The sequence below is a fragment of the Pan troglodytes genome, chromosome 9, assembly GCF_028858775.2.
Source record: "Pan troglodytes isolate AG18354 chromosome 9, NHGRI_mPanTro3-v2.0_pri, whole genome shotgun sequence".
Classification (NCBI taxonomy): domain Eukaryota; kingdom Metazoa; phylum Chordata; class Mammalia; order Primates; family Hominidae; genus Pan; species Pan troglodytes.
Window position 1 is genome coordinate 37,395,888 of NC_072407.2, and position 27,614 is coordinate 37,423,501.

The 27,614-nt window shown below is 42.8% G+C and overlaps 1 protein-coding gene and 1 long non-coding RNA gene across 6 annotated transcripts in view; both read left to right on the forward strand.

Annotated features, from left to right (window-relative positions):
• Positions 1-27,614, forward strand: part of KIAA1549L (KIAA1549 like) — a 298,917-nt gene that overhangs the window by 12,679 nt on the left and 258,624 nt on the right. The gene's annotated exons all lie outside the window — the stretch shown is intronic.
• The window catches only part of LOC134807243 (uncharacterized), an 87,818-nt gene continuing 64,307 nt past the window's right edge, over positions 4,104-27,614 (forward strand). The window contains exon 1 of the long non-coding RNA XR_010147156.1: positions 4,104-4,240. This is a non-coding gene — a long non-coding RNA (uncharacterized LOC134807243). The remainder of the gene's footprint in view (positions 4,241-27,614) is intronic.

Genomic DNA, 27,614 nt, shown 5'->3' on the forward strand with positions numbered 1-27,614 from the left:
TAGAATGAAACTGGGACTCCCAGACCTGTCTGCCTACCTCTGTCCCTAGTAATGAATGCCGTTCCCCTGTCACTTGCCTTTTTATTTACCAGGTGTCAACAGCAAACCCAAGAAGGCTGAAGAAAAATGGGAAGTGTGAGAAGAAAGTGTGTTGGAATTGACAGTGTGGCTTATAAGTTCTTGTTGAAAAGGGATGAATAAAAATATCTCTAGATTTGTATCCTTCATTGTCCGTTAAGAAGTCTTTGTTTTGAAAAGAATGGGAGGATCAGTCTTTGGAGCATTATTTTGAACATAATTAAGCTGGGTGAAAGTGTATTAAAAAATCAGCATCCTAGAACTGTCTTTGGCAGTTTCCTGTTATTATCTTATTAATACTGGAGATGAACGTATGAATCAAGCTGGTGAACCCTACAGAAACTGAACCTTTTTTTCCAGTTGGATGGGGAATATTTCTCTAGTCTCTAGTCCAGCAATAAACACACTTTAAACAAGTGTTTTCCATTCTTGTGACCAATGTAATATCTTTTCTTTTCCCTGCAGAGACAACAGTCTCCAGAGTTTGGTACAACAGTTCACGGTTGTTGAAGCTTTCAGTTTCTTTTCCTATTTGAATCTCACACTACTCTAAGAGAGGGTTGAGAAAGTGATTTGCTAAAGGTCACACATTGGTCCAGGGATTTGCACATTATTCTGTGATTCAGGGGACAGATCACCTAGCTACACAACTAAAACTAGCTCCAGTATGGGGCCTCAGGCCATGGGGGAATCCCAGGTGACATATTCGTAATAGGAATGAAATATAACCAGGCCACGTGGATGCTATAATTAATTGATAGAAATAACAGCTAATACTTTTGAGCATTTACTGTTTGTATCAGCTCATTTGATTCTCATACCAACCCTATGAAGTAGGTTCTGCAATTATCCCCATGTTTCAGAAGAGGGGACTGAGGCACAGAATAACTTAACAGTAACTGGTTCAGTGTCTCCCAGTTAACTGGCAGAGTAGAGATTGGAACCCAGGCAGTTCGATTCCAGAGCCCACCCTCTGCTTCATGATATTGCCCTCCAGGATATTAAGAGGCTAAGGTTACTGGCTGTGCATCTCCTGGGCCCAGTGCCTCTTCTTCCTATGGCCCAGTTCATCCTTCTGCCTCTTTCTGGAGACTGGCTTTTTCTGCTTCCCCATAGCTTCTTGGTTCCCCTGACAATAAACCTTGCACGGGGCTTTTCACTTGCTGTGGTGCTCACTGCAGCCAGAGTGGGCAAGCCTCTTTAGTTTAAACGCCCACCATCAAGACTCTGCCCCAGTTCCACATTCCCATGAGGGAGAATCAAGCTGCTGCAATCTGGCCAATGGAATTAGGGAATCTACCTCTCATCCATTCAGCAGAGGCCAGAGGAGAAGGGGCACATGGTATAAAAATGCCTTCTTAGCCTGATCCCCCTTTCACCATGGCCTTGGTAGAGGTCAGTTTTAAATGTCAGTTTGGAGGGCAAACTTCTGAACATTTGTCTCCTCCTTCGTAGCAGTAAAAGACAACTTCACATGTTGGTAAGCTTGTTCTATGGAAGATAACAATGACAGGTGGCCTGCTTGATAGTGTTGGCCAATTTTCCTGGTATAAATACTCCCACCATGGCTGATTTCAAGCTACTAACATGATAATGGAGTTGGGAAGTGATGCCTCAACTGGCTCAGCTCTGATGTGACCTGGCCCTGGCACACCAATGCTCCTATCCATATATGGGCTAGAGGCAGGGAAGCTTCCACAGTAAGTGCACGATGTCTCCAAGGACTTTGAAACCTAGGCTTCACAGGCCAGTCAACTAGTTGCATTTGTAATTATGTAAAAGGGAATAAGATTTCAAGGTAGAGAGGATGGGAGTCAGATTTGCTGCGTGGTCTAAAACAGCTTCAAACACTGTGTATAGTCCCAATGGTACAACGTAGTAGGCACTCAGCGATGCTTTATAAAAAATTGCAATTTCCTTTGATTATGGTGTCTCACTTGTGACATATAATTAACCCTTTCACTGAATTTAAGACGTCAGACCTAATTTTCTTGAATGAGCATTGGTTTGGTTTTCTGGCACGGAAAGGTGTAATTTTTCTTTGCTTCCAGATGTCAGCAGCTCCTCTTCCTTTGCTGTCATCATGTCATCATGTTTCAAACCTAGGGATGCGGAGTCCACGTGGTACCCTAGTAGACGTCTTTTAGTTGGATACACATTATTAGTCTCAATTGGAGGCTTTTATTTATGATCATAAGGCCATCTCTCAGTTCATGTAATTATGCTAAAAGCCAAGACAGTCATGTGACTGCCACTTCCGACGCGTGTCTGGTGCTTTAGCAGATCTCAAGGCCTGTCTGATTGGCTCTTTTCATTTGCACATCTGAGAAGGAGACTGGGAGTCTTGGCTTCAGTGTCCTACTTAAGATGCTGCCGACATTCCCCATCTTTCCTCCTGATGTGATGATGTTGCTAACCTTGGCCAGCTCTCACAACGGTTCGTGTTGGTCACTGGGAGATGCAGGGAGGAAGTGTCAACAGTGTGGATCTCTCACCCTCCTTAGACATGGAACTCCCAGTGTCCTACTGATGGAAGGTCAGTGTCTTTACCTATAAAAATAGCACAATTAATTTATTCTTTTAATTTCCCATGGGGCATAGCAAGAGAAAATTTTTTACAGGATTCTTCTTTCACATTTTATTGAAGATTTGTCCTAGTTTGTGATATATGTAGACTTCTGAATAAGAAGACTAACATTTATGAGACAGCTATTATTGTGTTAGTCACTGGATCAAGGGTTTAATCTTATTGAGTCCCCATGACGACACTGTCAGATAGTTCTTGCCCATTTTGCTTGGAGGAAGTTGAGATTGAGAGAACATGTAAAAACCAACTGGCCTAAGGGCACATTGCTTGTAAGTAGTGGAGCTGGGATTTGAAACTAGATCTGATTATAATGTAAATATATTATCAGTTATACAGTGCAGTCCTTCCCTGCCCACCCAACATTTTATGAAGTTGTCAAACACACAGAAAAGTAGAAAGAACAATATAGTAAACACCCCTATATCTACCATCTAAATGGTGCAATTAACATTTTGCTTTATCATATATCTGTCTGTCCCACTATCCATCAATTCATCTTATTTTTGATGTATTCAGAGTAAGTTGCAGACGTCAGTACATGTCACCCCTAAATACTTTCGCATGCATGTCATTGATTAGGGTTCAGTATTTGTTTATGACTCTTTTTCTGAGGTAAATTTTACATGCAATGAAATACAAAACTCTTGAGTACATTTTCTTGAGTTTTTACAAATGTATACACCTGTGTATCCCAAAGCCCTGTCAAGATATAGCACGTGACCATGACCCCAAAAAGTAAGTTTTCTTTTGCCCTTCTGCAGACATTCCCATCTCTTCTCACTCGCCCCACCCAATCCAAGCAACCATGGTTTGATTTTGTTTTTCACCATAGTTTAGTTTTTATATCATGCAGTTAAAAAACAACCAAATTGCCAGTTTTCTTTGTTCTGCAGCAAAAGATAAAAGTGAGTATCTATCCTGCGTGTCTTGAACTCCCGGGCTCAAGTGATCTGCCTGTCTCAGCCTCCCAAAGTGCTGGGATTACAGGTGTGAGCCACTGGGCCTAGCTGCTGATTGCATTTCTGAACACTTTCATAATTCTGACAATTTTCTGTCTTTGCTGCCTTATTTCAGACCCTCCCTCCTTTTGGTCCACGTTCTTACCAAAGCTGCATCTCCTAATTATCCCCCGTCTCTAGTCTTGGCCCCCTTTAAACCAGCCTCGTCCTCCAGCCAGAGATTCTTATAAAGATCTACCACTCCAAGACAATTGGTTTCCCTACAGTTGTGATATACCATGCAGTCTCAAATAGTGGTGACTGTTGTTTCCAAATTGATTTTCCTTAATATGTATTAATTCAGACAGTATTTATTAGGCACCTGTGGGTGGCAGGCACTGGGCTCCCCCTTTATAGTACTTATTTTCATTGGTAACCACATACTTATTTATGACATCAGTCAGCCACTCCCATGAATAAGTATGATTGCTAACAGAGGGGAAGCCAAAGGTGCGGGTGGGAGGCTGGAGGAAGGGACCCGCCTTGGTGAGTGAGGAGAAAGGTTAGGGAAGGCTGTCCTGAGAAAGTGACATTTGAGGCAACATCTGTTACAGAAGGAGGAATAGGAGATAACCAGGTAGGGATTGGGGCCAGTGGAGAAGTGGGGACTGTCCTCTGTTTTGGGAAGGACTGTGATTAATTCCTGAACCACAAAGAAGGTTGTGTGGATGGTGGGCAGGAGTGGAGGTGAGAGTGAGTGGTGAACAAGGGAGGAGAGGTAGCCGGACCAACATCACCCAGGAGACAGACTGTGACCTCTATCTTCAGAGCAATGGGAAGCCATTGCATGGTTTAAAGTAAACGAGTGACCTTGACATTCAGTTATCTAACCAATTGAGTTGGATGAAGAAGAGGCATGGATGGTGTGTTCTGGAATTACAGTGAAAATTAAACAACAACAACATGAAACTTCCAAATTTTAGGAGAGCCCTAATTTGCATTGTGAATCATACCAGATTTTCTGATTCCTCCTGTGATTTGTCTTCCTGGTCTATGTGACGGCCCAGGCAATGATAGTGACTAATAAACATCCTCTGTGCCTCCAGCTCTTGCCCTGCTCTGTCCTCCCATTTTCACTGCCTCCATTTCTTTGTCTCCTTCGCTCCTTAACTCACCCCCTTTCCATCCTTCATGGGAAGGAAAAAGGATGCTATTAGTCACCAGTGCTTGCCTGACTGCTGAATCCTGGGGCAGTTATCTAATCTGCTTTGCTCTGTGACTCTAGATCCTCCTGGGGTAGCCTCTTTCATACTCATGGATTTAGCAATCACTTATGTACTGTTGGTGCAAAAAACTCTCAGCTCTCTCTTGAGGATGAGACTTATGCCTAAGCAGTTTATTGGACATCTCTACCCATGGCTACTGACAAGTCAGCATTTCTCCCTCAAAGGGAACTCTTCGCCCCCTGAGTCTGGCTCGTTATTCTGTATTTCATCTGTATTACCTCTTTCAGTGAGTATGACCACCACCTATTTGTTGGAGCCCAAAATCTGACAAATGTTCTAGATTCTTTTTTCACCCCGTTGTTAGAGCCAGCAATCTGAGAATTGTTCTAGATTGTTTTATGGTTCATCATTTAGTTGGCCATTACATTTTGATGATATAATTTCTTTTTTTTTCTGAGACAGTCTTACTCTGTTGCCCAGGCTGGAGTGCAGGGGCATGATCTCGGCTCACTGCAACCTCTGCCTCCCAGGTTCAAGCGATTCTCCCACCTTAGCCTCCTGAGTAGCTGGGACTACAGGCATGTGCCACCACACCTGCCTAATTTTTGTCTTTATTTACTAATATTTTTGCAGACTCAGGGTTTCTCCATATTGCACAAGCTGGTCTTGAACTCCCGGGCTCAAGTGATCTGCCTGTCTCAGCCTCCCAAAGTGCTGGGATTACAGATGTGAGCCACTAGGCCTAGCTGCTGATTGCATTTCTGAAAACTTTCATAATTCTGACAATTTTCTGTCTTTGCTGCCTTATTTCAGACCCTCCCTCCTTTTGGTCCACGTTCTTACCAAAGCTGCATCTCCTAATTGTACCCCGTCTCTAGTCTTGGCCCCCTTTAAACCAGCCTCGTCCTCCAGCCAGAGATTCTTATAAAATATAAATCGGCCCAAACCTTTTGTCGGCTCTTCATAACTCAGTTTGACTTCATTGCTTAGCAATCTGGGTCCTTTATGAATGAACCACCTCCAACTCACACCTGCCGCTATAGCCAGGCTTGCAGTTTCCCCAGAGCCCTTTGCGCCCTTTACGTTTTATTCTTTCTGCCTGGGAAGCCCTTCCCAGCCTTGTCTGCATGATTAGCATCTACACTTCTTCAAGACTCAACTCAGGTGTTAGGCCTGCAGGCAGCCTTCCCTGGCGTGCACTCTGCCCTCTGCCTTAGGAGTTAGATGCCGTCTTCTCTGCTTCTGTCTCCTGGGCCATCCTTGAGGTCTCCTGGCCCGTCTCCTTCATCAGACTGTGAACTCGTCAGAGCAGTGGTTCTCAAAAGGTAATCCCGGGTACAATGGGGTCCTGGAAACCCCTTCACAACTGTGATCAATGTGTTAAAAACTATTTTGGTTATAAGTGAGGACACACACGGTTATTAGCCGTGTCTACTAGAAGAAACAATGAGCTAGGTACCTAGTGGGACAACTTGCTTAGAGAAAGAGGGAAGAAGATACTATAAAGTCAAGCCAGCACTAAGGAACAACCGAGGCACGTTGCCTCCCGGGCGTAGAAGACAATGTTCAGGAAGAAGAGCAGGAAGCAGTGCTACTTACACCGTGTAAAGGTGGGATAAGTGTGGAGTCAGTTTAAGGTCTAGGGTACGAAGGTGTGCAGACAACCCCGAAAACTTGAGAGCCGCTCTCTTAAAAGCTGGGATTATGTTTTATTTGTCTTGGCACAGGGTCTTGCACGTACATAGTAGATACAGGATAATTGTGGTGTATATAAAGGAAGGAAGAGAATCTCCTGGTATGTTCTCACAGTACCTCTGAAAACCTGTTGTGTTATTCCTGCTCTTTAAACCTTTTTGACCATTCTGCCTACAAATATGCATGGATAGCACAGCACTAGCGGTGGGATGGAGTACAGGCATCACAAGCCAGGTACTAACTTCTCTCCACAGATGGGTTTTCAAAAATTAAACACTTGTGGCTGGGCGCAATGGCTCACACCTGTAATCCCAGCACTTTGAGAGGCTGAGGCCAGAGGATCGCTTGAGCCCTGAAATTTGAAAGCAGCCTCGGCAACATGGTGAGGCCCCCTCTCTACCAAAAACTAAACAAAACAAAACACAAATTAGCTTGGTGTGGTGGTGTGCACCTATAGTCCTAGCTACTAGGGAGGATGAGGTGGGAGGATCACTTGAGCCCAGGAGGCAGAGGCTGCAGTGATCTGAGATCATGCCACTACACCCCAGCCTGGACAACAGAGCCAGATCCTAACTCATAAATAATAAATAAATAAATAAACAATAAACACTTGTCAAACAAAATGAAACATCACTTAAAAATCAAGAGCTTTTCCATAAAAAAAAGTCAGGATTTCTAGGTTCCCTTGAAATAGTCAGAAGTTTAACCATACTGGTCCTATATTTCTGGATGGCCACACTTGGCTGAAGCTTAGTAGTGGTGCCTCTTTTAGACGGGGCATCTGTCACGGCTCCTGTTTGTCCCATTTCACTCTCATATTGGCTGTGATGAGCTAACTGTGGTAACAAACCAACCCCCAAATCTACAATGGCTTAAAGCCAGAGAAGTTTATTTCTCACTCACATAAAGACAAAATGAGTGTTCCTGATGGGCAGAGAGCTCTCTTTAAAGCAGTGATTCGGGGACCCAGGGTCCTTCCATTTTGTGGCTTTGCCATATTCAGTCTGTGGCTCCCAAGGCTGCCCTGCTTGTCTGCGTGCAGCAGATGGAAGCAGACAGAGTAACAGGTCCCTAAGTGATGTGTAGCATTCTGTGCACATTCCATGGGTTAGTGCTCTGTGACTTGGCCATAGTGACCTGCAGGGAGAGGCTGAAACACGTAATCTTAGAGTGGGCCCAGAAAGTAGAGGTAACAGGTTTGGCGAACAGCCAGCTGTTACCTGACCCAATTCATTTCTTTCATCTACTTGGCCCTTTGGTATTTGAGTTTGCAATCCCTGCTTTTAACAGCAACAGGCTTTGGAGATAAGGAAACCTAGGTTCAAATCACTATAATGTCAACTCTAGCAGGACAGGAACTTAATCTGTTTTGTTCACTGCCTAGAGCAGTCTCTGGCACACAGTAGGTGCTCAATAAGTCTTTGTTGATTATATGAATGACTTCCTTCTGCCTGTAGCAGTAATAATAGCTAACACTTAATGTTCATAACATGCTTAACTCTGTGAGTAGGTTGGGTGCTATCTCAGGAAAAAGGTGCTAAGATTTGAACAGCCATAAGGTAAATGTGAAAATTATTTTCTTTTTCTCTTCTCTCTAATTTTCAGGATGTTTCTGGAACTCTCTTTAATCTATATATCGATGAGAAAATGTAACATATTTTCTTTTTCATATTTTAGAAGGCTTTCTATAATATGAAAAGAAGGCTATTTCTTTAACATATTTTAGAAGGAAGGCTTTATTTTTTATTTCCTTAGGTTTTTGGAGAACAGGTGGTATTTGGTTACATGAGTAAGGAGAAAACGTAACATGTTTTCTTATTGGCTGACTGCTAGGGTGAAAAAAACAGCTGTTTTCAACTTCTTGTAGTTTCGGTAGACAAATGGTTGTTACCTCAAGATAAGATTTTTTTTTCCTGTATGTAGTAAATTCTGATTAAATTGGACTCAGTTGTACTTCAAGTGGATTGTAGTCTGCTGTCTTCTGTTTGGCAAAAAAGTTAGTGTTGTTTTCAAAGTCACCTTGACATCTTTTCGCCGTACTCAGCACGGAGGGCGGAAGGTCCAATAGTTTTCCTGCAGTTTGAGGTCCTGATGGTGGTACATGCGAAGTGTAATTTCTTTGTTGTTATTGTTGTGACTTTCTGATTTATTTGGGGGCAGGTTTCAGGTTAACTGGAAGGAATTGGTTGTATTTTTTTCTTTCCCCATAGGAATACAAGTAAAATTCCTCATACCTTGTTATCCCTGGTGTTGTGTCTTTGCTAGTTATTATGGGACCAGATAGCCTAAAGACCTCACCTAGAGCAACTTAAGGTGATAGCACCCATGTTCCGGGCAGCAGGAAGTGAATTACCTTTGCATGAAGTATGTCCTATTATAGGACCATCAGACCATTGGAACCCCACCTTTCCCTTAATTGAAGGGGGCTACTGGAGTTGCAGGAGCTTAGCTGCAGGTCTCTTCCAGATGCTGCCTGAATCCCTTTTGCCAGAAAAATGTCCATGAGAAGATTGAAAACTACAATAAAAATAGTGATGTATAAACACATAACTAAAATAAATCGATTACTACAATATTTACAGAAGTATTGTGAGAGGAAGAGATTAATGTGGATTTTGCTGGTAGAATTTCTAGTGAGTTGGGTTAATCGGAAGGAGGACCTTGAATAGAGGTTGAATGGAGAAAGTCTGACTTGACGGGGTCTGGGATCCTTCTTATGGCATTGCGTAACTAGGACACAGCCTAAAGTAGGTAGAGTGAAGGGACTCAGCTGAACTTACTCTTCTCCCTTTAACTTATCAATAGCATTAACTTTCTTTTTTTTTTCCTCTTTCATTTAAAAGCTTCCAAAAAAATGGCTGGGCATGGTAGCTAGCACTTTGGGAGGCTAAGGCAGTTGGATCACCTGAGGTCAGGAGTTTGAGACCAGCCTGGCCAACATGATGAAACTGTCTCTACGGAAAATAGAAAAATTAGCAAAGCATGGTGGTGCACACCTGTAGTCCCAGCTACTCGGGAGGCTGGGGCAGGAGAATCGTTTGAACCTGGGAGGCAGAGGTTGCAGTGAGCCGAGGTTGCGCCATTGCACTCCAGCCTTGGTGACAAAGTGAGACTCTGTGTCCAAAAAAAAAAAAAAAAAAATTCCAAAAATGAATTAATGTTTGTTTTAAGCTCTCCTCTGTTTTCTAAATTTTATCATAATTTGTTTAAAAGTGAAAACATTTTAGGTTGGGTGCGGTGGCTCACGCCTGTAATCTCAGCATTTTGGGAGACCAAGGTGGGTGGATCACAAGGTCAGGGGTTCGACACCAGCCTGGCCAATATGGTGAAACCCCGTCTCTACTAAAAAAAATACAAAAATTAGCTGGACGTGGTGGCAGGCGCCTGTAGTCCCAGCTACTTAGGAGGCTGAGGCAGGAGAATCGTTTGAACCTGGGAGGCAGAGGTTGCAGTGAGCTGGGGTTGCACCATTGCACTCCAGCCTTGGTGACGAAGTGAGACTCTGTGTCAAAAAAAAAAAAAAATTCAAAAATGAATTAATGTTTAAGCTCTCCTCTGTTTTCTAAATTTTATCATAATTTGTTTAAAAGTGAAAACATTTTAGGCTGGGCGCAGTGGCTCACGCCTGTAATCCCAGCATTTTGGGAGACCAAGGTGGGCGGATCACAAGGTCAGGAGTTCGACACCAGCCTGGCCAATATGGTGGAACCCCGTCTCTACTAAAAAAACTACAAAAATTAGCCGGACGTGGTGGCGGGCGCCTGTAGTCCCAGCTACTCGGGAGGCTGAGGCAGGAGAATCTCTTGAACCCGGGAGGCGGAGGTTGCAGTGAGCCAAGATCGCGCCACTGCACTCCAGCCTGGGCGACAGAACGAGACTCCATCACACACACACACACACACACACACACACACACACACACACACACACGTGAAAACATTTTTTTCTATTTAAAAAATTTATTACAAGGTAATCTTTTAATAATAATAAAGGAAATTTTTGAAAGGAAAAATCATATAGTTTTTTTTGTTTATTTGTTTTTTTTAAATCAGGTTGGAACACTGAAAGTTCCAATTTGGTGGTTGGCCTTTTTTTTTTTTTTTTTTTTTTTTTTTTTTGAGATAGAGTCTTATGGTTGCCTAGGCTGGAGTGCAGTGGCACAATCTCGGCTCACTGCAGCCTCACCTCCCGGGTTCAAGAATTCTCCTGCCTCAGCCTCCCGTGTAGCTGGGATTACAGGTGCCTGCCACCATGCCTGGCTAATTTTTGTATTTTTAGTAGAGACGGGGTTTCGCCATGTAGGCCAGGCTGCTCTTAAACTCCTGACCTCAAGTGATCTGCCTGCCTCAGCCTCCTAAAGTGCTGGGATTACAGATATGAGCCACCACACCTGGCCTGGTGGTTAGCTATTAGATAGTAACATCATATGTTAATATTGTTCAAAAATGTAAAAAAAAAAAAAAAAAAAAAAAGTAACATCAGGCCTGCATCCACTCTATACCAATGCTGCTGCTCCACATGGCTTATAACCAGTCTGGGGTAAGCTGAGTACAGGAACTAAAAGCTTAGAAACTTTTATGGCAATTAGGCATTGGCAGGACATCTGGGCATGTGATCAGTGGATCTATCCCATAGAGCAGGAACTAGTCCAGTTTGGCTGTGATTGAACTCTCATGGTAAGGTGCAGATGGCATGAGCTATAGTAAAAGGACAGTTTGGTAGGTGATGGGTTGGAAAGTAAAAACAAGCAAGCAGAGAAACAAAGCACCAGTCCTTCCCCATGGATAGAGCTCTGCAATACTTGCTACCACATTTTCGCTAACTCTTCTTCCATTCATAACCTAGTTAGAAGAAGAAAAATCGCCCATAGCCCCAAGAGTCTAACACAACCATTGATAGGATTGATATCTTTCCTTTCATCTTTTGCTTTTTGTGTGTACATGCCTTTTACAAATACATTTGTAACCATAATTCATCACAATCTCTGAATCTTAGGATTCAAGTTCCTAGTTGACATATTATGGCAATTTTTGTGTTTCGTATATAGTCTTAGTTAAAAAGACTTAATAATCAGTTATTGTCTGAATTGTCTCTTCTTTTAGGAATTTTTGGCTCCTTTCACTCCAGTGAGTGTTTTTTTTTTTTTTCTTTTGAAATGGAGTCTTGCTCTGTCACCCAGGCTGGAGTTCAGTGGCACAATCTCTGCTCACTGCAACCTCCACCTCCCGGGTTCAAGTAAGTCTCCTGCCTCAGCCTCCTAGGTAGCTGGGATTATAGGCATGCACCACCATGCCTGGCTAATTTTTGTATTTTTAGTAGAGACAGGGTTTCACCATGTTGGCCAGGCTTGTCTCGAACTCCTGACCTCAAGTGATCCACCTGCTTTTGCTTCCCAAAGTGCCAGGATTACAGGTGTGAGTCACCACGCCCGGCCCAGTTAGTGTTTATAATGTCATGAGATTTTTGTGTTTTGGGGTGGAGAGAAGGGGAACGCTTTTCTCCTCTATTCTAAATTTTGCTGGTTTATTGCCAGGCAACCAAAGAAGAACTGCTAGAAGATAAATCAAATGTCCTCTTTAGGATTCCGTTCTCATTAATCCCACGAGTGGTGGTATATGCAGTTTTTATCCTCTGTTAGTTTTCTCTTTCAGATAAGATAAAATTCTTCTAAGTCCCCAAGCTTTCCTGGTGGCTGAGACTCCAGGAGATGAGCTGGCCATCTGGTGAAATGGACATCACCTCCTACACAGAGGCATCTCCCATGGTGGAATGTCATCCAAAGGGCCATGGTTCTGAATCCCCCAGCTCTGCCCGCTGTCAACTGGCCATCTGTTCCCCCTCACCCTCCAGGGTTTATTTTGGCTTTGCACGCTGACTGATGATCTCTTCTGAGTCACCTGTGCCTACCTTGGGCTTTTTTTATTTTTTTTAAATCCCTTCCCAAACCTTGGAAATGGTTCCAGATTGTACTCACTCAGTTTTGTGAATTCAGAAGGACGAAGATGAAGAAGATAGGAGGAGATGGCCATGTTTGGGTCAGATTCTTGTAGCACTCCGCTTCTCTTTGCTGTGGCACCTCCACTTTGTGGACTCAGCTTTTTAGCTAACGGTGTTGTGAAGCCAGCCCTTGCTAGAAAGGAGCTGACTCTGCTCATACTGCTAGGAAATCGACTTTTAATTCCTCACCAGTAAGTTGCTTATCTCAAGCCATCTTTAAGAGAGATGTTTAATAATATGTTCAATGTTTATTATTAATTAATAGAAAAATAATTTCTAGAACAGTCTTGTTAGCTTCTGACCTTTTGCGTACAGCACATCTTTAAGAGTCATTGGTACCTACAAATGTGTAGAAATCAACCCATCACATATTTACAAAACATGCATGATGTGTTAAGTAAGACCAATGCTAGGTAAGGTTCCCAAAGTGATACCAGTAGTGCTTTGAAGGTATATAAGTAAGGACAGGGTTGCATGAAAATAGCTAATTGAATATGAAAGCTTAAGTATCCAGGCACAAAATAAGTGGTACAGAAAATAAATGAACTGGGCTATCAAATTTAGCATCCACTTTACCCTGGGTTACAATGGGAATGGACTGCTGGTGTCCCTAATGCTAAGAACTTGTCTGAAATAACAACTTCTACTGAGTGTCTGTGACTTGGGACCTCATGGTCTAGGATAATGCTAGGGGTCTTGTGGGAACTTCTGAGTCACTGATTTTTACCAGAGCAGGTCTTAGAGAATCATGTACCAGCAACAGAATCTTTTAAAGCAAAGTTGGCATTTTGCTTCTGAAATATATTCTTACCCACAGCACATAGTAGAAATTGTGGATTAAAATTATCTTAAAACTGTTCTTACTTGAATTACCTAAAACTGTAGAATGTCTTTGCTGAAAAACTCTGTTTCATCTAAGTTATAGTAATAGTAATAGTTTCCACTTATTCTGCCAGCATTTCCCATGATCCAGACACTGTGCAGGGTGCCTGAGATGCTTATATGGCATTTAATCTTCACAGACCTCTTATGAGGTAAGAATTGTTATTATTCACATTTTGCAAATGGGGAAGCCGAGGCTTAGAGAGGTGATATAACTTGCCCAGGACCACATAGCATAATGTTGGATCTGTCCTTCTGAACCCAAGGCCTGTGCTCCTGTCCACTGCTAAGATGAATGCTCTCCATGACTGTATCTGCCTTTCCTCTGCCCCATGAGCTGCATCCCAGGTCTAAGGATGAGATGAAGCAATTGTGTCTGATGGGCATGTATTGCTGTGGGCATTACAGAGGCTTTTCACATCCGCTGTCTCTGTAGTATGATCTGGCCACAAAGGGTGAAGGTGTGAGTAAGCGTGGCTATGGCTCATATTATATATATATATATATATAAAATATATCTCATATGTATTATATATTAATATAGTATATATAAATACATTATATTTATACAATATATAAAATATATTTATATATAAATATATAATAGATATTAAATATACATATATTTGAAGGTGTTGGTCAGAACATTTTATCATATTTTATATCTATTATGTATTTTATATATAAATATATTTTATATATTATATCTATTAATAGGTTCCCCATCAGTATCATTTCCAATTTCCATACACGGCTCTTCTGAATGAGTCTCCTTGAGCCTTTTAACCTCCCTCCAGACACCCAGTCCACCTTAGATGGCTTTTGTGGTACCTTTTTCACCTGTTCACTCCTTAAATGTGGGTGTGTTGTCAGGTTCTGTCCTAGCTTTTTTTTTTTAGACAGGTCTTACTCTGTCACCAAGGCTGGAGTGCGGTGGCATGATTATGGCTCACTGCAGTCTTGACCTACTGGGCTCAACCGATCCTCCCACCTCAGTCTCCTCAGTAGCTGGGACTACAGGCACATGCCACCATGCCCAGCTAATTTTTCGTAGAGATGGGGGTCTTGCCTCTGCCTGCCTCAGCCTCCCAAGGTGCTGGGATTATAGGCATGAGCCATGGCGCTCTAGAAAGTTCTGGGACTAGAGCAGGGCCCTCGCAGCAAGAGGAGGTCCAACTTCATGCCACAAGCCAAAGGTCACCAACTCAAAGATGCGGAAGCCAGGTGGGTGGCATGAGTGAGCCAAGCCCACATGGGAGGGTACACCCCACATAAGGGGCACAGCTGTCCCTCTGCTCCAGCCAGTTGTTCCCGTGGGGAAATTTAGGAGCCAGGGGCCAAGATATGTTCTAGCCTTTTTGTCTTCTAGCTTACAGCATCGAGGGGTCAGTGACTCACAATGTTACAACTCCAGCATAGACTCTTCTGCACTCCAGCCCTGTTCCCTCTTATGGACACTTCAGCTAGGTGGTCTCTAGTCACCTCACACTCAGCTGTCTCCCAGCCTGATCCCCTGACCTGGCCATCCTGCTATATTCCTAGTCTTGGTGAATGGAGCTTCTGTCTGCTTGGCCGCTTAAGCCAGAAACCACAGAGTCATCCTAGACTCCTCTTCCTCCTTCACCCTGCATATCTGATTGGTCCTGTAAGTTCTGTCTCCTTAATGTTTCCTGCACCTGCTCCCTCCTCTTACAGCCTCTACTCAGGCCCCTGTGGTCTCTCATCTGGATGATTTCTGTAGCCTCCTATTTCTGGTCGCCTTGTGCTCCTTCTCCCTCTGTACTCTCGCCTAAGTCTGTCCTCCAGGGCTCTTTCTAATCATAAAGCAAATCATATCTCCGTCTTCAGCCTAAGGCTTGAAATCTGTGTCCATCTCACAGGTCTGTATTCTTTCCTTACAGTTTTAGCCTGCGTCATATTTAAAAACAATTCCCTTCGGCTTTGCTTGCCTATATTAAAAATCAGAGGATTCCATATAAGGATCCAGGTTTCTGGCTTATCTTTGAAAACCAGAAGCCCTGGCCCATGGCTCCTGAATTCCCCCGTGGGAGCAGCTGGAGCAGAGGGACAGCTTTGCCCCTTATGTGGTGTGCATTCTCCCAGGTGTGCTTGGCTCACTCCTGCCACCCCCCCTAGCTTCCGAACCATTTGAGTTGGTGACCTTTGGCTTGTGGCATGAAGTTGGACTTCCTCTTGCTGCTAGGGCTCTGCTCTAGTCCTTGTACCCTGCACCCACAGAGCTTACTTTCTTGGAGTACCTCTAATTTGGCTTTTTGTTTCACACCTATGTCTTGTCACATACTCCCCCCTGGTTAAAGCTCACACGAGAGGCAGTACTCTTTTCTGAGGATCTTGATAACAGAGTAAGATTATGGTTTCATCCTTAGTCATTTGGCTTGGGGTCCATGAACCCCTAGGGTAGTCTCTTCTAAATTATTTTGATAATGTACAATAAGAACTACATTTTACATTTTGACCCAGCATGTGTGTGCGTACACACACACATACACACAGACATACACAGACACACGCGCCCACACATGCAGACACAGACACAAACACACATATGCAGACACAGACACACACAGACACACGCAGACACAGATACACATACAGACATACACACGGACACACACACAGACTCAGGGACACACACACACAGACACAAACGCAGACACACAGACACACAGACATAGACATATGCAGACACAGACACACACATGCAGACACAGACACACATGGACACACACATGCAGACACGCGGACAGACACAGACACAGACACACACGCAGACACAGACACAGAGATAGACATAGACACACAGAGACCCAGGGACACACACACAGACACATATGCAGACACACAGACACACACACAGACACACATAGACACATGCACACACACATGCAGACACACAGACACACATAGACACATGCACACACACATGCAGACCAGACACACGGACATACACGGACACACACACGGACAGACACACGCAGACACACAGAGACACACGCAGACACAGACACATACAGGGACACACATGGACATGGACACACAGAGACATACATGCAGACACACACAGGGACACAGACGCAGAAACACAGACACACATCAGACACACACACATAGACACACATGGACAGACACGCAGACAGACACACACGCAGACACGCAGACAGACACACGCACAGACACACACACAGACACGCATGGACAGGCATGCAGACATGGACACACACACCGACACGCAAAGGGACACACACAGACACACACACAGACATAACACCCACACCTACAACTGATAAAAAGGGTGAGGAAATAATACTTACATGACCTCTCTTCCATACTTTTTTCCTCTTCTTTTCCCTTTGCTTCTCCTCCTTCTCTTCCTCCCTTTCTTTCTTTTTCTTCCAAGTTGCTCATGACCCACTAAATTGATTTCATCATCCATTAGTAGGTCACAGTTCATACTTTGAAAAAACACTGTTCTTGAGGAGAGAGCTATAAATCCTTGAAATTATATGTTTAAATCTAGTGTATACCGTACCTTTGTTTTTCCAGGAGACAGGAAGTTTCTAAGCATTCGGCTTTCCAAGGGGGCCATGATGAAAACAGATTTCATAACCACTGATTTAGGTATTTTATTTTCGATGGGATTTGAGGTCACCAGGTTCATGCACCCATAGAAATTAGTGATAATTATTTGAAATGTGGGCCTCTGTGTCAGACGTCTGACATGGCCTATATTGTTTGTTGCTAAATGAAGTTAATATTTGCAGAATCTCAGGGAGGGTGGAATGGATCCTTTATATCTCCTGTACCCATGAGAAGGTGAAAAGCTATGTGAGGCACATAAAAAGGATTTACTTGGTGAAAGAGTTTCAGTAAAATCTTCATTTAGGCCAGGCACAGTGACTCATGTCTTTAATCCTAGCACTTTGGGAGGCCGAGGTGGGTGGATCACTTGAGGTCAGGAGTTCGAGACCAGCCCGGGCAACATGGTGAAACCTCATCTCTACTAAAGATACAAAATTAGCCAGGCGTGGTGGCAGGCGCCTGTAATCCCAGCCACTTGGGAGACTGAGGCAGGAGAATCGCTTGAACCCGGGAGGGGGAGATTGTTGCAGTGAGCCAAGATCACACAATTGCACTCCAGCCTGGGCGACAGAGCGAGACTCCATCTGAAAACAAACAAACAAACAAAACAAAACAAAAACCTTTCATTTAAAGTCAGATAAGTACAGACAATTCATGGAAAAAATATAAAGAAAAAGAGATGAAGGTCGTGAATAGACAATACCATAGCAAGATTCAGGTAAAACAAACAAAAACGATATAAGGTGTTTATAATCACAACAATAATGAAAAACAAAATAAAAGTTATTTAAAGCTGGGCACAGTGGCTCACGCCTGTATTCCCAGCACTTTGGGAGGCTGAGGCAGGTGGATCACCTGAGGTCAGGAGTTTGAGACCAGCGGCCAACATGGTGAAACCGGTCTCTAATAAAAATACAAAAAATTAGCTGGGCATGGTGGCGTGCCTGTAATCCCAGCTACTCGGGAGGCTGAGGCAGGAAACTTGCTTGAACCTGGGAGGTGGAGGTTGCAGTGAGCCAAGATCGCACCACTGCACTCCAGCCTGGGCAACAGAGTGAGACTCTGTCTCAAAAAAAAAAAAAAAAAAAAAAGTTATTTCAAAAGATTAAAAAAAAAAAAGTCAGATAAAATAACCCAGAAAATGTTTTATTTTCATTTTGTTATATTGTTTTTGTTTTGGCTTATATGAAACCATTATTCAACACCTGTCTTGGTAATAGGAATGAAGAAAATAGTAGTGAACAGAATAAATATTCTTGCCCTCAGGATGTTCCAATCCAGAAAAGGGGAGTGAGAAATAAAAATAGAGAATCACTAAAGCATTGGTGTAAACAGAATAAATACCATAAATGCATTGCTGCCAAAGAATATAACAGAAAACCAAATTAGGTTTGTGGGAGGGGTTGTGTAGGGAGATAACAAAAAAGACATTACAGAATGACCAAGATTATTTTGAGCTACACAATTATTAAGCAGTGGTTTTGAGTAACAGAATTAAAAAGAGCTGCTGTAATAGACTAACAAAAAAATTCCAGATTCAATATCCTCTAGTAATGTCTTTTATGTTATTTCCCTACAATTTTTTTTTTTTTTTTTTTTAACATAATACGCTGCTTCTAAAGAAGCAAAAGCTGTCCGGGCACAGTGGCTCATGCCTGTAATCCCAGCACTTTGGGAGGCCGAGGTGGGTGGATCACGAGGTTGACAGATCGAGAACATCCTGGCCAACATGGTGAAACCCCGTCTCTACTAAAAATACAAAAATTAGCCAGGCCTGGTGGCGGGCACCTGTAGTCCCAGCTACTCAATAGGCTGATGCAGGAGAATCGCTTGAACCCAGGAGGTGGAGGTTGCAGTGAGCTGAGACTGCGCCCCTGCACTCCAGCCTGGGCAACAGAGCCAGAGTCTGTCTCAAAAAAAAAAAAAAAAAGCAAAAGCTCTACTAGGAATAGTGTTTTATCCATGTTCCAGGTCTCGTTATCCCCATTTTTAGAAGAGGAAGGCTCTATGTTAATGGGCTTGTGGACCTGGTCTACTATAGGAAGGTTAATGGGTTCTCCAAGTAAGGCCATTCATTATTACCCATGTGTATGTATCATTTCCTTGAATGATTCTGGCAGTTGGAGCAAAGCTAACTCATTACTACAACAGTCAAAGAATGAAAAATGGCCATTGTGATGAGCCTCCCTTTTTTACTCTAGTAACACAATTACAATTTGATTATAGATTTTTGTTGTTGTGAATATAACAAAGGCATGTTGCTCCCCCCAAAACTGGCCTACAGAGAAGAGGGAAAAAAATTAATCCAGAATCCCACGGCCCCAACACACCCGCTGTTTGCATTCCTGTTAGGAACCGAGTGTGGCTTTCATTTGCTTGGCTGGCTTGCAGGATGGCTGGGTGGGGAGGGGGCTCCTGCCGGCTGCGACTTATGCTTCACACGTGCACGGGCCATATGGCAACACCAGTGTGCATGTGCAGGGGAGGGGCCGCTGCCTTGACCCCGGGCTTTCCATTGGGTGCCTCTGTTTTCAAATCATCTTTGGTCCGAATCCTATCATCTCCTATCTCTTAGGGACAGGTGGATGTAGATGGGGAAGCTGGAACCCAAACTACCCCCTTTGCTTATGTTGTGTTGTAATCCGCGCAGCGGAGCAAAGCTCCCCAGAGTTGGCAGCCCCTGAAATTCAGGGCAGGTCTGACATTTGCTCTCCACTCTGCCCAGCACTCTTCTTTCTTATGGCCCCCTAGCCCTCCGCTGCCTCAAAGGGATCAGCTCTCACTGCATCTTTCTTCACAAATCTAATTGTAAAGGATCAGGCACCTACCAGGATGCAGTTATACTTTGCTGCTGCTTCGTATTCTTCATTTTTGGGGTAACAGTTTTGTTAACCTTTGCTTTCGCACACCCAGGTGTCGGATGAGGTCTTTTGGCCCCTTAAGACCTACTTAGATTGGCTCCAGCCCTCCTGTTGCCTGCTGCTGGAGGCGTAATGTTCACGATTCCTGTAAATTCCTCAGGCACTTATGTTCTAGTTTCTGTCTTTGAGCTCTTGCTTCACTGAACTAGCTCAAGGTAGGGACTCTTTGTTCCTGTTCTTCATAGGTCTATCTAGGTAGATGTGGAGTTCAGTCCTTTTTCTTTTTTTCATTTTTTTTTTTTTTTTTTTTTGAGACGGAGTCTCGCACTGTCGTCCAGGCTGGAGTGCAGTGGCGTGATCTCGGCTCACTACAAACTCCGCCTCCCGGGTTCACGCCATTCTCCTGCCTCAGCCTCCCGAGTAGCTGGGACTATAGGCGCCCACCACCACGCCCGGCTAATTTTTTGTATTTTTAGTAGAGACGGGGTTTCACCATGTTAGCCAGGATGGTCTCTATCTCCTGACCTCGTGATCCGCCCGCCTCGGCAGTCCTTTTTCTTTTTCTTTTTTGAGACAGTCTCACTCTGTCGCTTAGGCTGGAGTGCGGTGGCATGATCTTGGCTCACTGCAACCTCTGCCTCCCGGGTTCAAGTGATTCTCCTGCCTCAGTCTGCAAGCCTGCGAGTAGCTGGGATTACAGGCACGCGCCACCGTGCCTTGCTAATTTTTGTATTTTCAGTAGAGACGGGGTTTCACCATGTTGGCCAGGCTGGTTTCAAACTTGTGACCTCAAGTGATCTGCCCGCTTTGGCCTCCCAAATTGCTGGGATTATAGGCCTGAGCCACCGTGCCCTGCCCTGATCCTTTTAATTCCTTCAAACCACCCACCTGAACTCACCATTCACAAGTACAGAGAAGACTCTAATGAGGGTTGGGGAATCCTAAGGGTTTGCCCTGCAGTGAAGCAAATGGCTTTAAAAGGGAAACCCTGCCTCCTTGTTCTGAAAAGTTCCTGGCCAATTCTAAAAACTTTAAATCCCCCAGCCTTCTGCGCCCATCTATCCCTTTTCTCTCTTCCCTTTCATCCTCAACCCCCACATTCCTCATGAGTTCTCACTCAGAGTTCTTGAGCTTTCTTTAGTCATCTTCCTACTGGGAATGACCCGTTCCTGCAGGGTCTCACCTTCCAAGCCCAAGAAGCTCATCAAGTTTTTTTTTTTTTCCCACCTTGTAAACAAGACAGTTTCCTTCTCAAGGGGTGTTAAGATAATAAAAATTTTACCTTGTTTAATTATCTGCTTTCTGGAGGAAAAAACCTCAATCAATTCTACTCTTCTGAAATAAGGAACAAATATTGTGTACAAAACAAAGATTGGAAAGTGTCTTTTGTAGTACCTTCTTTTCTAAACCATGTAAAACTGAGCTAATACATTCTGGAGCTAGGCAGGTAGCTAACTGGTGCTCTGGGCATCAATCGGGAATAGAGAACTAAATTCTGAGTTGGGAGTGTTGCTGTGCAGGGGACTTCGTCACATAGCATCTGCGTGATCTTGGTTTTGGGCCTATCACGTGGTGTTTCCCCATCAGCAAAATTGGATTCAGTGATATCTAATATCTAATATCTTCCAAGTCTAATATTTTATATAGCGCTCCCCATAAGTTAGAGAGAGATATATATATACATACTCTGTATATGTGTATATGTATACACATGTATATATGTATACAGAAATTTTAGATCTTCCCAAACCTTTAGGAAAGCTTCCTATACACAGATGCCTCATGTGAGCAAGTTTTTTTGGCATCTCTCTGTCCCAGTCCCACATGTCCAAAGTGATATAGATTTTCTTTGGTTAGGGAGTTGGTTGCCTCATTTCTGACATCATCTTTAAGATTAAGTGTTCTACAGATCACATGAGGCCGGGAGTCTGAGACCAGCCTGGCCAACATGGTGAAACCCCATCACTACTAAAAATACAAAAAAAAAAAAAAAAAAAAAAAAAAAAAATTAGCCGGACATAGTGGCGCATGCCTGTAATCCCAGCTACTCGGGAGGGCGAGGCAGGTGAATCACTTGAATCCAGGAGGCAAAGGCTGCAGTGAGCCAAGATTTTGCCACTGCACTCCGGCCTGGGTGACAGAGTGCGACTCCATCTCAAAAAAAAAAAAAAAAAAAAAAAAAAAATTATCCTTAAATTGCACTTGAAAAAAAGTCAGCAACTGCTTGTGTGGGGAAATATTCCTCCTTCAGAACAACACAATAGTCAGAGGTTAGAAACAGTGTGAATGTTGCTAGAGGGAGGGGGGACAGGTATCATAGCATCTGTGTGCATTTGTTTTTTTTCTTTTTTTGGAAGCGTTTACAAACTCTTTGGAAAAAGTCTCAAAACCGGGCCTTAGTCCCTAAAACCAAATACTGCCAACACTGACACTGTGAAACCCCAGTGTTTTTGAGGTCCTAGTATACAAAAGTACTGGATTTGATGGCTTCACAAAATTCTTCATCAGATCTTAGAAGGGTGATGGTTCATAACTTATTGTTCTCTAAAGGACCTTTTCTAGAAAAGGATAACAGATGACATTTGCTATCCTGAATATTTCTGAGTTCTTGTTTTTCTTGCTGGTTTTTCTAAAGAACAAAGGAGGTAGGGTTTCTTCCAAGATATTTCCCTCCTCCTTTGTGCTTCAGTGACATTTTTGCTAATCACTAATTTCATTAAGGGTAGGCTTTAATGTCACGCACTGTGGATTGTGACTTTCCCCAGAATCAAGTAAGAAGGTGAAAGGAAATCAGTGAAGATCAGTTGCTAAATCAAGGTCATTCTGCTTACTTTTTCCTTTCTCTGCTCACTCATTTATTCTTTTTCTTTGGAAAACACCCTTTTGAATGACTTCATTTGATCATTATCATCCATCCCCTTTCTCAATTTAAAATGAAAACCCTACAGCTTGCTTTCCTTATGTGTTCTCACCTCTTTTTTTTTTTTTTTCCTGCCTGTACTTTTATTTCCATGATGGTTTTCTGTAGGTCCTCAGGGCATTTTGAGATGAGATTTGGAAGGAAAACTCAATACAATATAAAGTTACCTTATACCCATCTCAGAGTGGGACAAATACTTAAAACAGTCAGAAAAATCCACAAGGGAGTCTGGGCTAGTGGGGGCCACAAAGAACATCTTGTTTTTTTCCTGATGTTTCTCTGTGTCTGTTATCACTGCCTTACTTTCTTTTATTTTTCTTTGTTCATGGCTGTCTGCTGTATTTTTTTTTTTCTTTTTACAAACATGCAGAATGTTAGATTTGGAGTGTGGACCATGGGAATCACTGAGACCAAACCCTTCAATTTTTGGAGAAGAAAAGCAAGTGGGCTAGAGAAGTTACCATTAAAGAGGCAGTAGACTGTAACAGATTTATCACAGGCTTTGGAATTGCAAAAGGGTGGGTGCAAATCCTAGCTCAGTCACCTGTTAGCCAGGTGCTCCTGGGCAACTCTCTTAACTGCATTGTTAGTGTAGACCGCATTTGTAAGTGGGAATGGTAATGCATTCCTCCTGGAGCTGTTGTGAGGGTTAAGTGAGATAATGGATGTCGTGTTCCTCTTGTGTCTAGGCAGTGCCTAGAAAACCACTGAAAAAAGAGGTAGCTGTTGCCACAAGCTAGTTAGAAGTAGTACCTAGATTAGTTCTTATAACATATTTCTTACTCTAGCAGACATTACTAACCATCTTGGTTCTGAACCACCTGCCTCAGTCCATCTCATACTTTGCTTTCCAACATTTTCAGTCTTCGTGGCTTTTAACCTTGAGGTTGGCTTTTTCCTCAAGACCTCATCTCACCCACTGGAAGTAAAACTGCACTTTATATTCTACTGGATTCCCTGTAGACCCATGCATGGAACACGGATGGGCATAGTGGGTGGGTAGCATTTGACTTTGTCCTTGAAATAGATGTAGGATTTGGATCTATGGAGAAGGGAGAATGGAGTTCTGGGAAGAGGGAACAGCATGAGCAAAACTAAAAGAAGGGATTTGCAAGATGTGTTTGGGGAACGGTGAATTGTTTGGGGAGAGCTAAGGCATTTGGAAGCCAGGAGGAAAAGTTTCAAGAAGGCAGGACCAGCCTGCTCTGGGAAATCCTGCAAAGAGGTACAAGTGAGTAATGAGGAAAAGTGACTGGATTTGGCCACACAAGGACCAGTTTAGGGGAGTGGAGCAGGCACACACTGGGTTGTAAGGACTTCCCAGTGGAGTGAGTGATAGGGAAGTGGAGTCTGCTAGTCTAGACCAGGTGTTCCCAAATGCTAGTCCACAGGTTGTTGATCCTACTTTGCCAGAGGTGAAACGAGGAACACAAAGCTAGTATAGGGTGTTTTTCGTAAGCCGAATTTTATTTATTTATAATGACCACCCTCTAATCTGAGATGATAGCCTTACTTTATTGGTTTTGAAATATCTCTTTTATGAAGTGATTGTTGTTCTCAATCCTGGCTGCACATGAGACCCACTTGGAGCACTTTTAGAAATCATGGCATCCTGACTCCACCTGAGACAACTGAAGCTAATCCCTGGGGCAGCCTGCTCCTGCTGCAGGTCCAGAACTCCACAGGTGATTGTCATGCATCCAGATTGCATACCTCTCGGCTAGTGGATGTTAGGGTTTTCGAGGCGGTGGTGGTTGTTTTAATTTCTCAAATGACCTTGCTTGGCAAAATTAAAAGTTGGAAACTCTTGGGTCATTGCCCAACCTTGTTTGTTTGTTTGTTTTGTTCAGCTTTTCGTTTTTGTTTTGCTGATTTGTGAAATTCAAATGGCAGGGACCCAGCTGTAGGTAGCTTTTTAAATGACGGAGGCAAGTTTGATGTAGTCTTTCTTTGAAAGAGGGTTAGCTCTCCTAGTGCTTTCCAGCTATCGTGGAGTGTATTTACAGTTTGAGGAACATTGTGTTTGTATGAAGTAAGGCTTAGCTGTGTTGTCAGGCACAGTTCTTATGTCGAGTATCACTGAGAATTATTAAGAGACCAAGTTGGAGACTCAGGTTCGATGGATGTAAAGCACACAGGACATCCTCCATGTGAGTCTTCTCTTGCCTCCCTTGTGGAGGGCTCTTCTTGTGGTTCAGCAGTGCTTTCCATTCTAGCCGCTCACAGGATGTCTTGTACTTTCTGACCTTGAAGGTGAAACATCTTTCTACTGACAATTGCAGGTCTGAAATGTAGCGTCGGATCAGTGAAACATTCTCATTTCTGTTTTGTGGTGCTTCTAGTTATTTTAGTGTTTAAAGGTCAGAGTAGGAAGCATCTTAAATGCAAAGCATTTAATTTCCATTAGAGTTAAAGGATTCTGAGTCTGTGTTATAGTCAATAAAAACGGTGATGCTTAAATCAGCTAATGCTCTATTTCTTACATGAATATTTTATATGAACTACAAAGGAAGAAAAATCTATATGTTTATCCAACATTATGTCCAGTGGCTATTGGAAACTTGTCTTCTTGGGTATTACATGAATGACTCCTGTTGTATCTATTCAAGTTGTAAAAGAATTACATGTATTGTTCTTGGGAGCTGTTTTGCAGACTTAAGTTTATGGCTAAATCTTGCTAATAGAGGCATTCCCTGAATTACTAACACCCTTACAGACTTGCTATAAATAAGACTGTGTGGGCTGGAGTATGCTACCATGAGGCAAGAAATGGTGTTTCTGGGTGCTGCTCTGGAACTAGTATTGAGGTACACAGTGATAGCATAGTAGAGTCTCTTAGCTAATGTACCACCGCTTAACCAGCTGGCTGCATTAATTAGTGCTGGTCATTTGCTCTATGACTGATGGCAGGCTGATCACCCATGATTAGAAAACGGATAGCTTCTCCCACTGGGTGAGGATCAGTTGTGTTTATTCCTAAATGTGCTGGTGTCTGTTTGACTTGTTATTGTGATTTCTTAATCTGTTGAAGTATTATGTAAACTGATTAAATATTAGTACAGACATTTACGCATCATAATCTATGGGATAGATGCTATTTTTCTCTTCTTTTTAGAAACAAGGAAACTGAGATATAGAGAGGTTAAATAACTTGCCTGAGCTAGTAAGTGGCAGTGACAGGGTTTGGACCCAGGAAGTCTGATTCCAGCTATAGTCCTAATGAATATACTGCACTTTCAGGGTAATAAATACATGGTCTTGGTGGATTTGAAGCTTTTTGAAGAGGGAATATGAATAAAATTTCCCAAAGCCAGGTCTGGGGAACGTGAATCCCATGAGATCCTGTACTTAAAAGCACTTTACTTTCAGATGTTTTAGGGAAATGCTGCATCAGATACCTGCTTCCTGAGATAAACCATTCACCCTCATTTTCTAAAGTTTGAGAAGTTGGGCAGCACAGAAACTAGCTTTGCTTTGTTTACCCTAGAACTTCCCAAACTTATTTGAACACAGATTTTTTTTTTTTAAATCAAGAATACCTCTTAAGGCTGGGCGTGGTGGCGTGTACCTACAATCCCAGCTACTTAGGAGGCCAAGGTGTGAGGATTGTTTGAGCCAGGAGTTCAAAGCTGCAGTGAGCTGTGATCATGCCACTGCGCGCCAGCTGGGGAGACAGAGTGAGACCCTGTCTTTAAAAAAAAAAAAAAGGCAATACGTCTTAACATTCTTCAGAGTGAGTGGCCTATGAAGCATGGTTTTTGTTGGGTTTAGAGTAATTAACTCAAGATGTGTCCCCCTTAACAATCCTAAGTTAGGATTGTTATGCTACCACAATATCTCAATGTTTAAAACTTATGTTGACTTTGGTCTGTTTTATTTTTAATTATAGTACAGTCTATGTAATTAATTATCTCTACTTATTTTTTGGATAAATTATTATTTGTTCTTATGAACAGACCAGGCATTGTTTTAGGCATGGAGGAACAAAGAAAGTGGCAATTATAATGAAAATCTTAACATGTTAAGAGGTCTGCATGAACTGCTGAAGTGGACTTCTATACCACACCGAGGTCCAGTGCTGCATCCGTCTCTGCATACCTGTCCTTTTAGACTGTCTTGTGGAGGGTGAGAACACCTGAATCTGTCTAGGGTCTCTGGTGAAGGTGTTCACATTCACAAAAAGAAGATTAGAGCAGGGATCTGACAAAGGATTTGTGTCTGAGGACGTGTAAGAATTGGAATCTCCAGGACCTAGATGTTTATGGAAACACAGAATACATTTCTTGGAAGTGTCCTGGGAAACTCTGAGATAGCCATTGTCAAAGCATCTGTGATATCATTTCTTCATTCAGTAAACCTGCTGCCTAGTATTTTTATTAACTGCTACTTCTAATTAGTACACAAGCCTAGAAGTCTATTAAAATTATAGTTTGTAGTTATGAAGATCATTATAAATCAGTCCTGCAACATCCCTAAGTGCCTTCAGAATCATATGAAAATTAAGCTATGTGCAGTATGGATCTAGCACGAAGTATATAATATGGTAATTTATGAAGTGAATATTCCATGGATGATTAGATAATCTTATAAAAGGACTTTTAAAGATGTGATGCATAGTATCTATTACCAGCTTGTAATACAGTTCACTTAACCTTCTTTCTAGTGACGGATTTATAGGTGACTTCTGTTTTCCCCTGCCATAAACATGTGATGGATGTCTTTCATATAAATCATTGGTTACATCTTTGATTATTTCTTTGAATAAATTCCTGGAATAGAGGTACTGGATCAAATGGAGTGCACATTTTTAAGGCGTTTGGCACACATTAT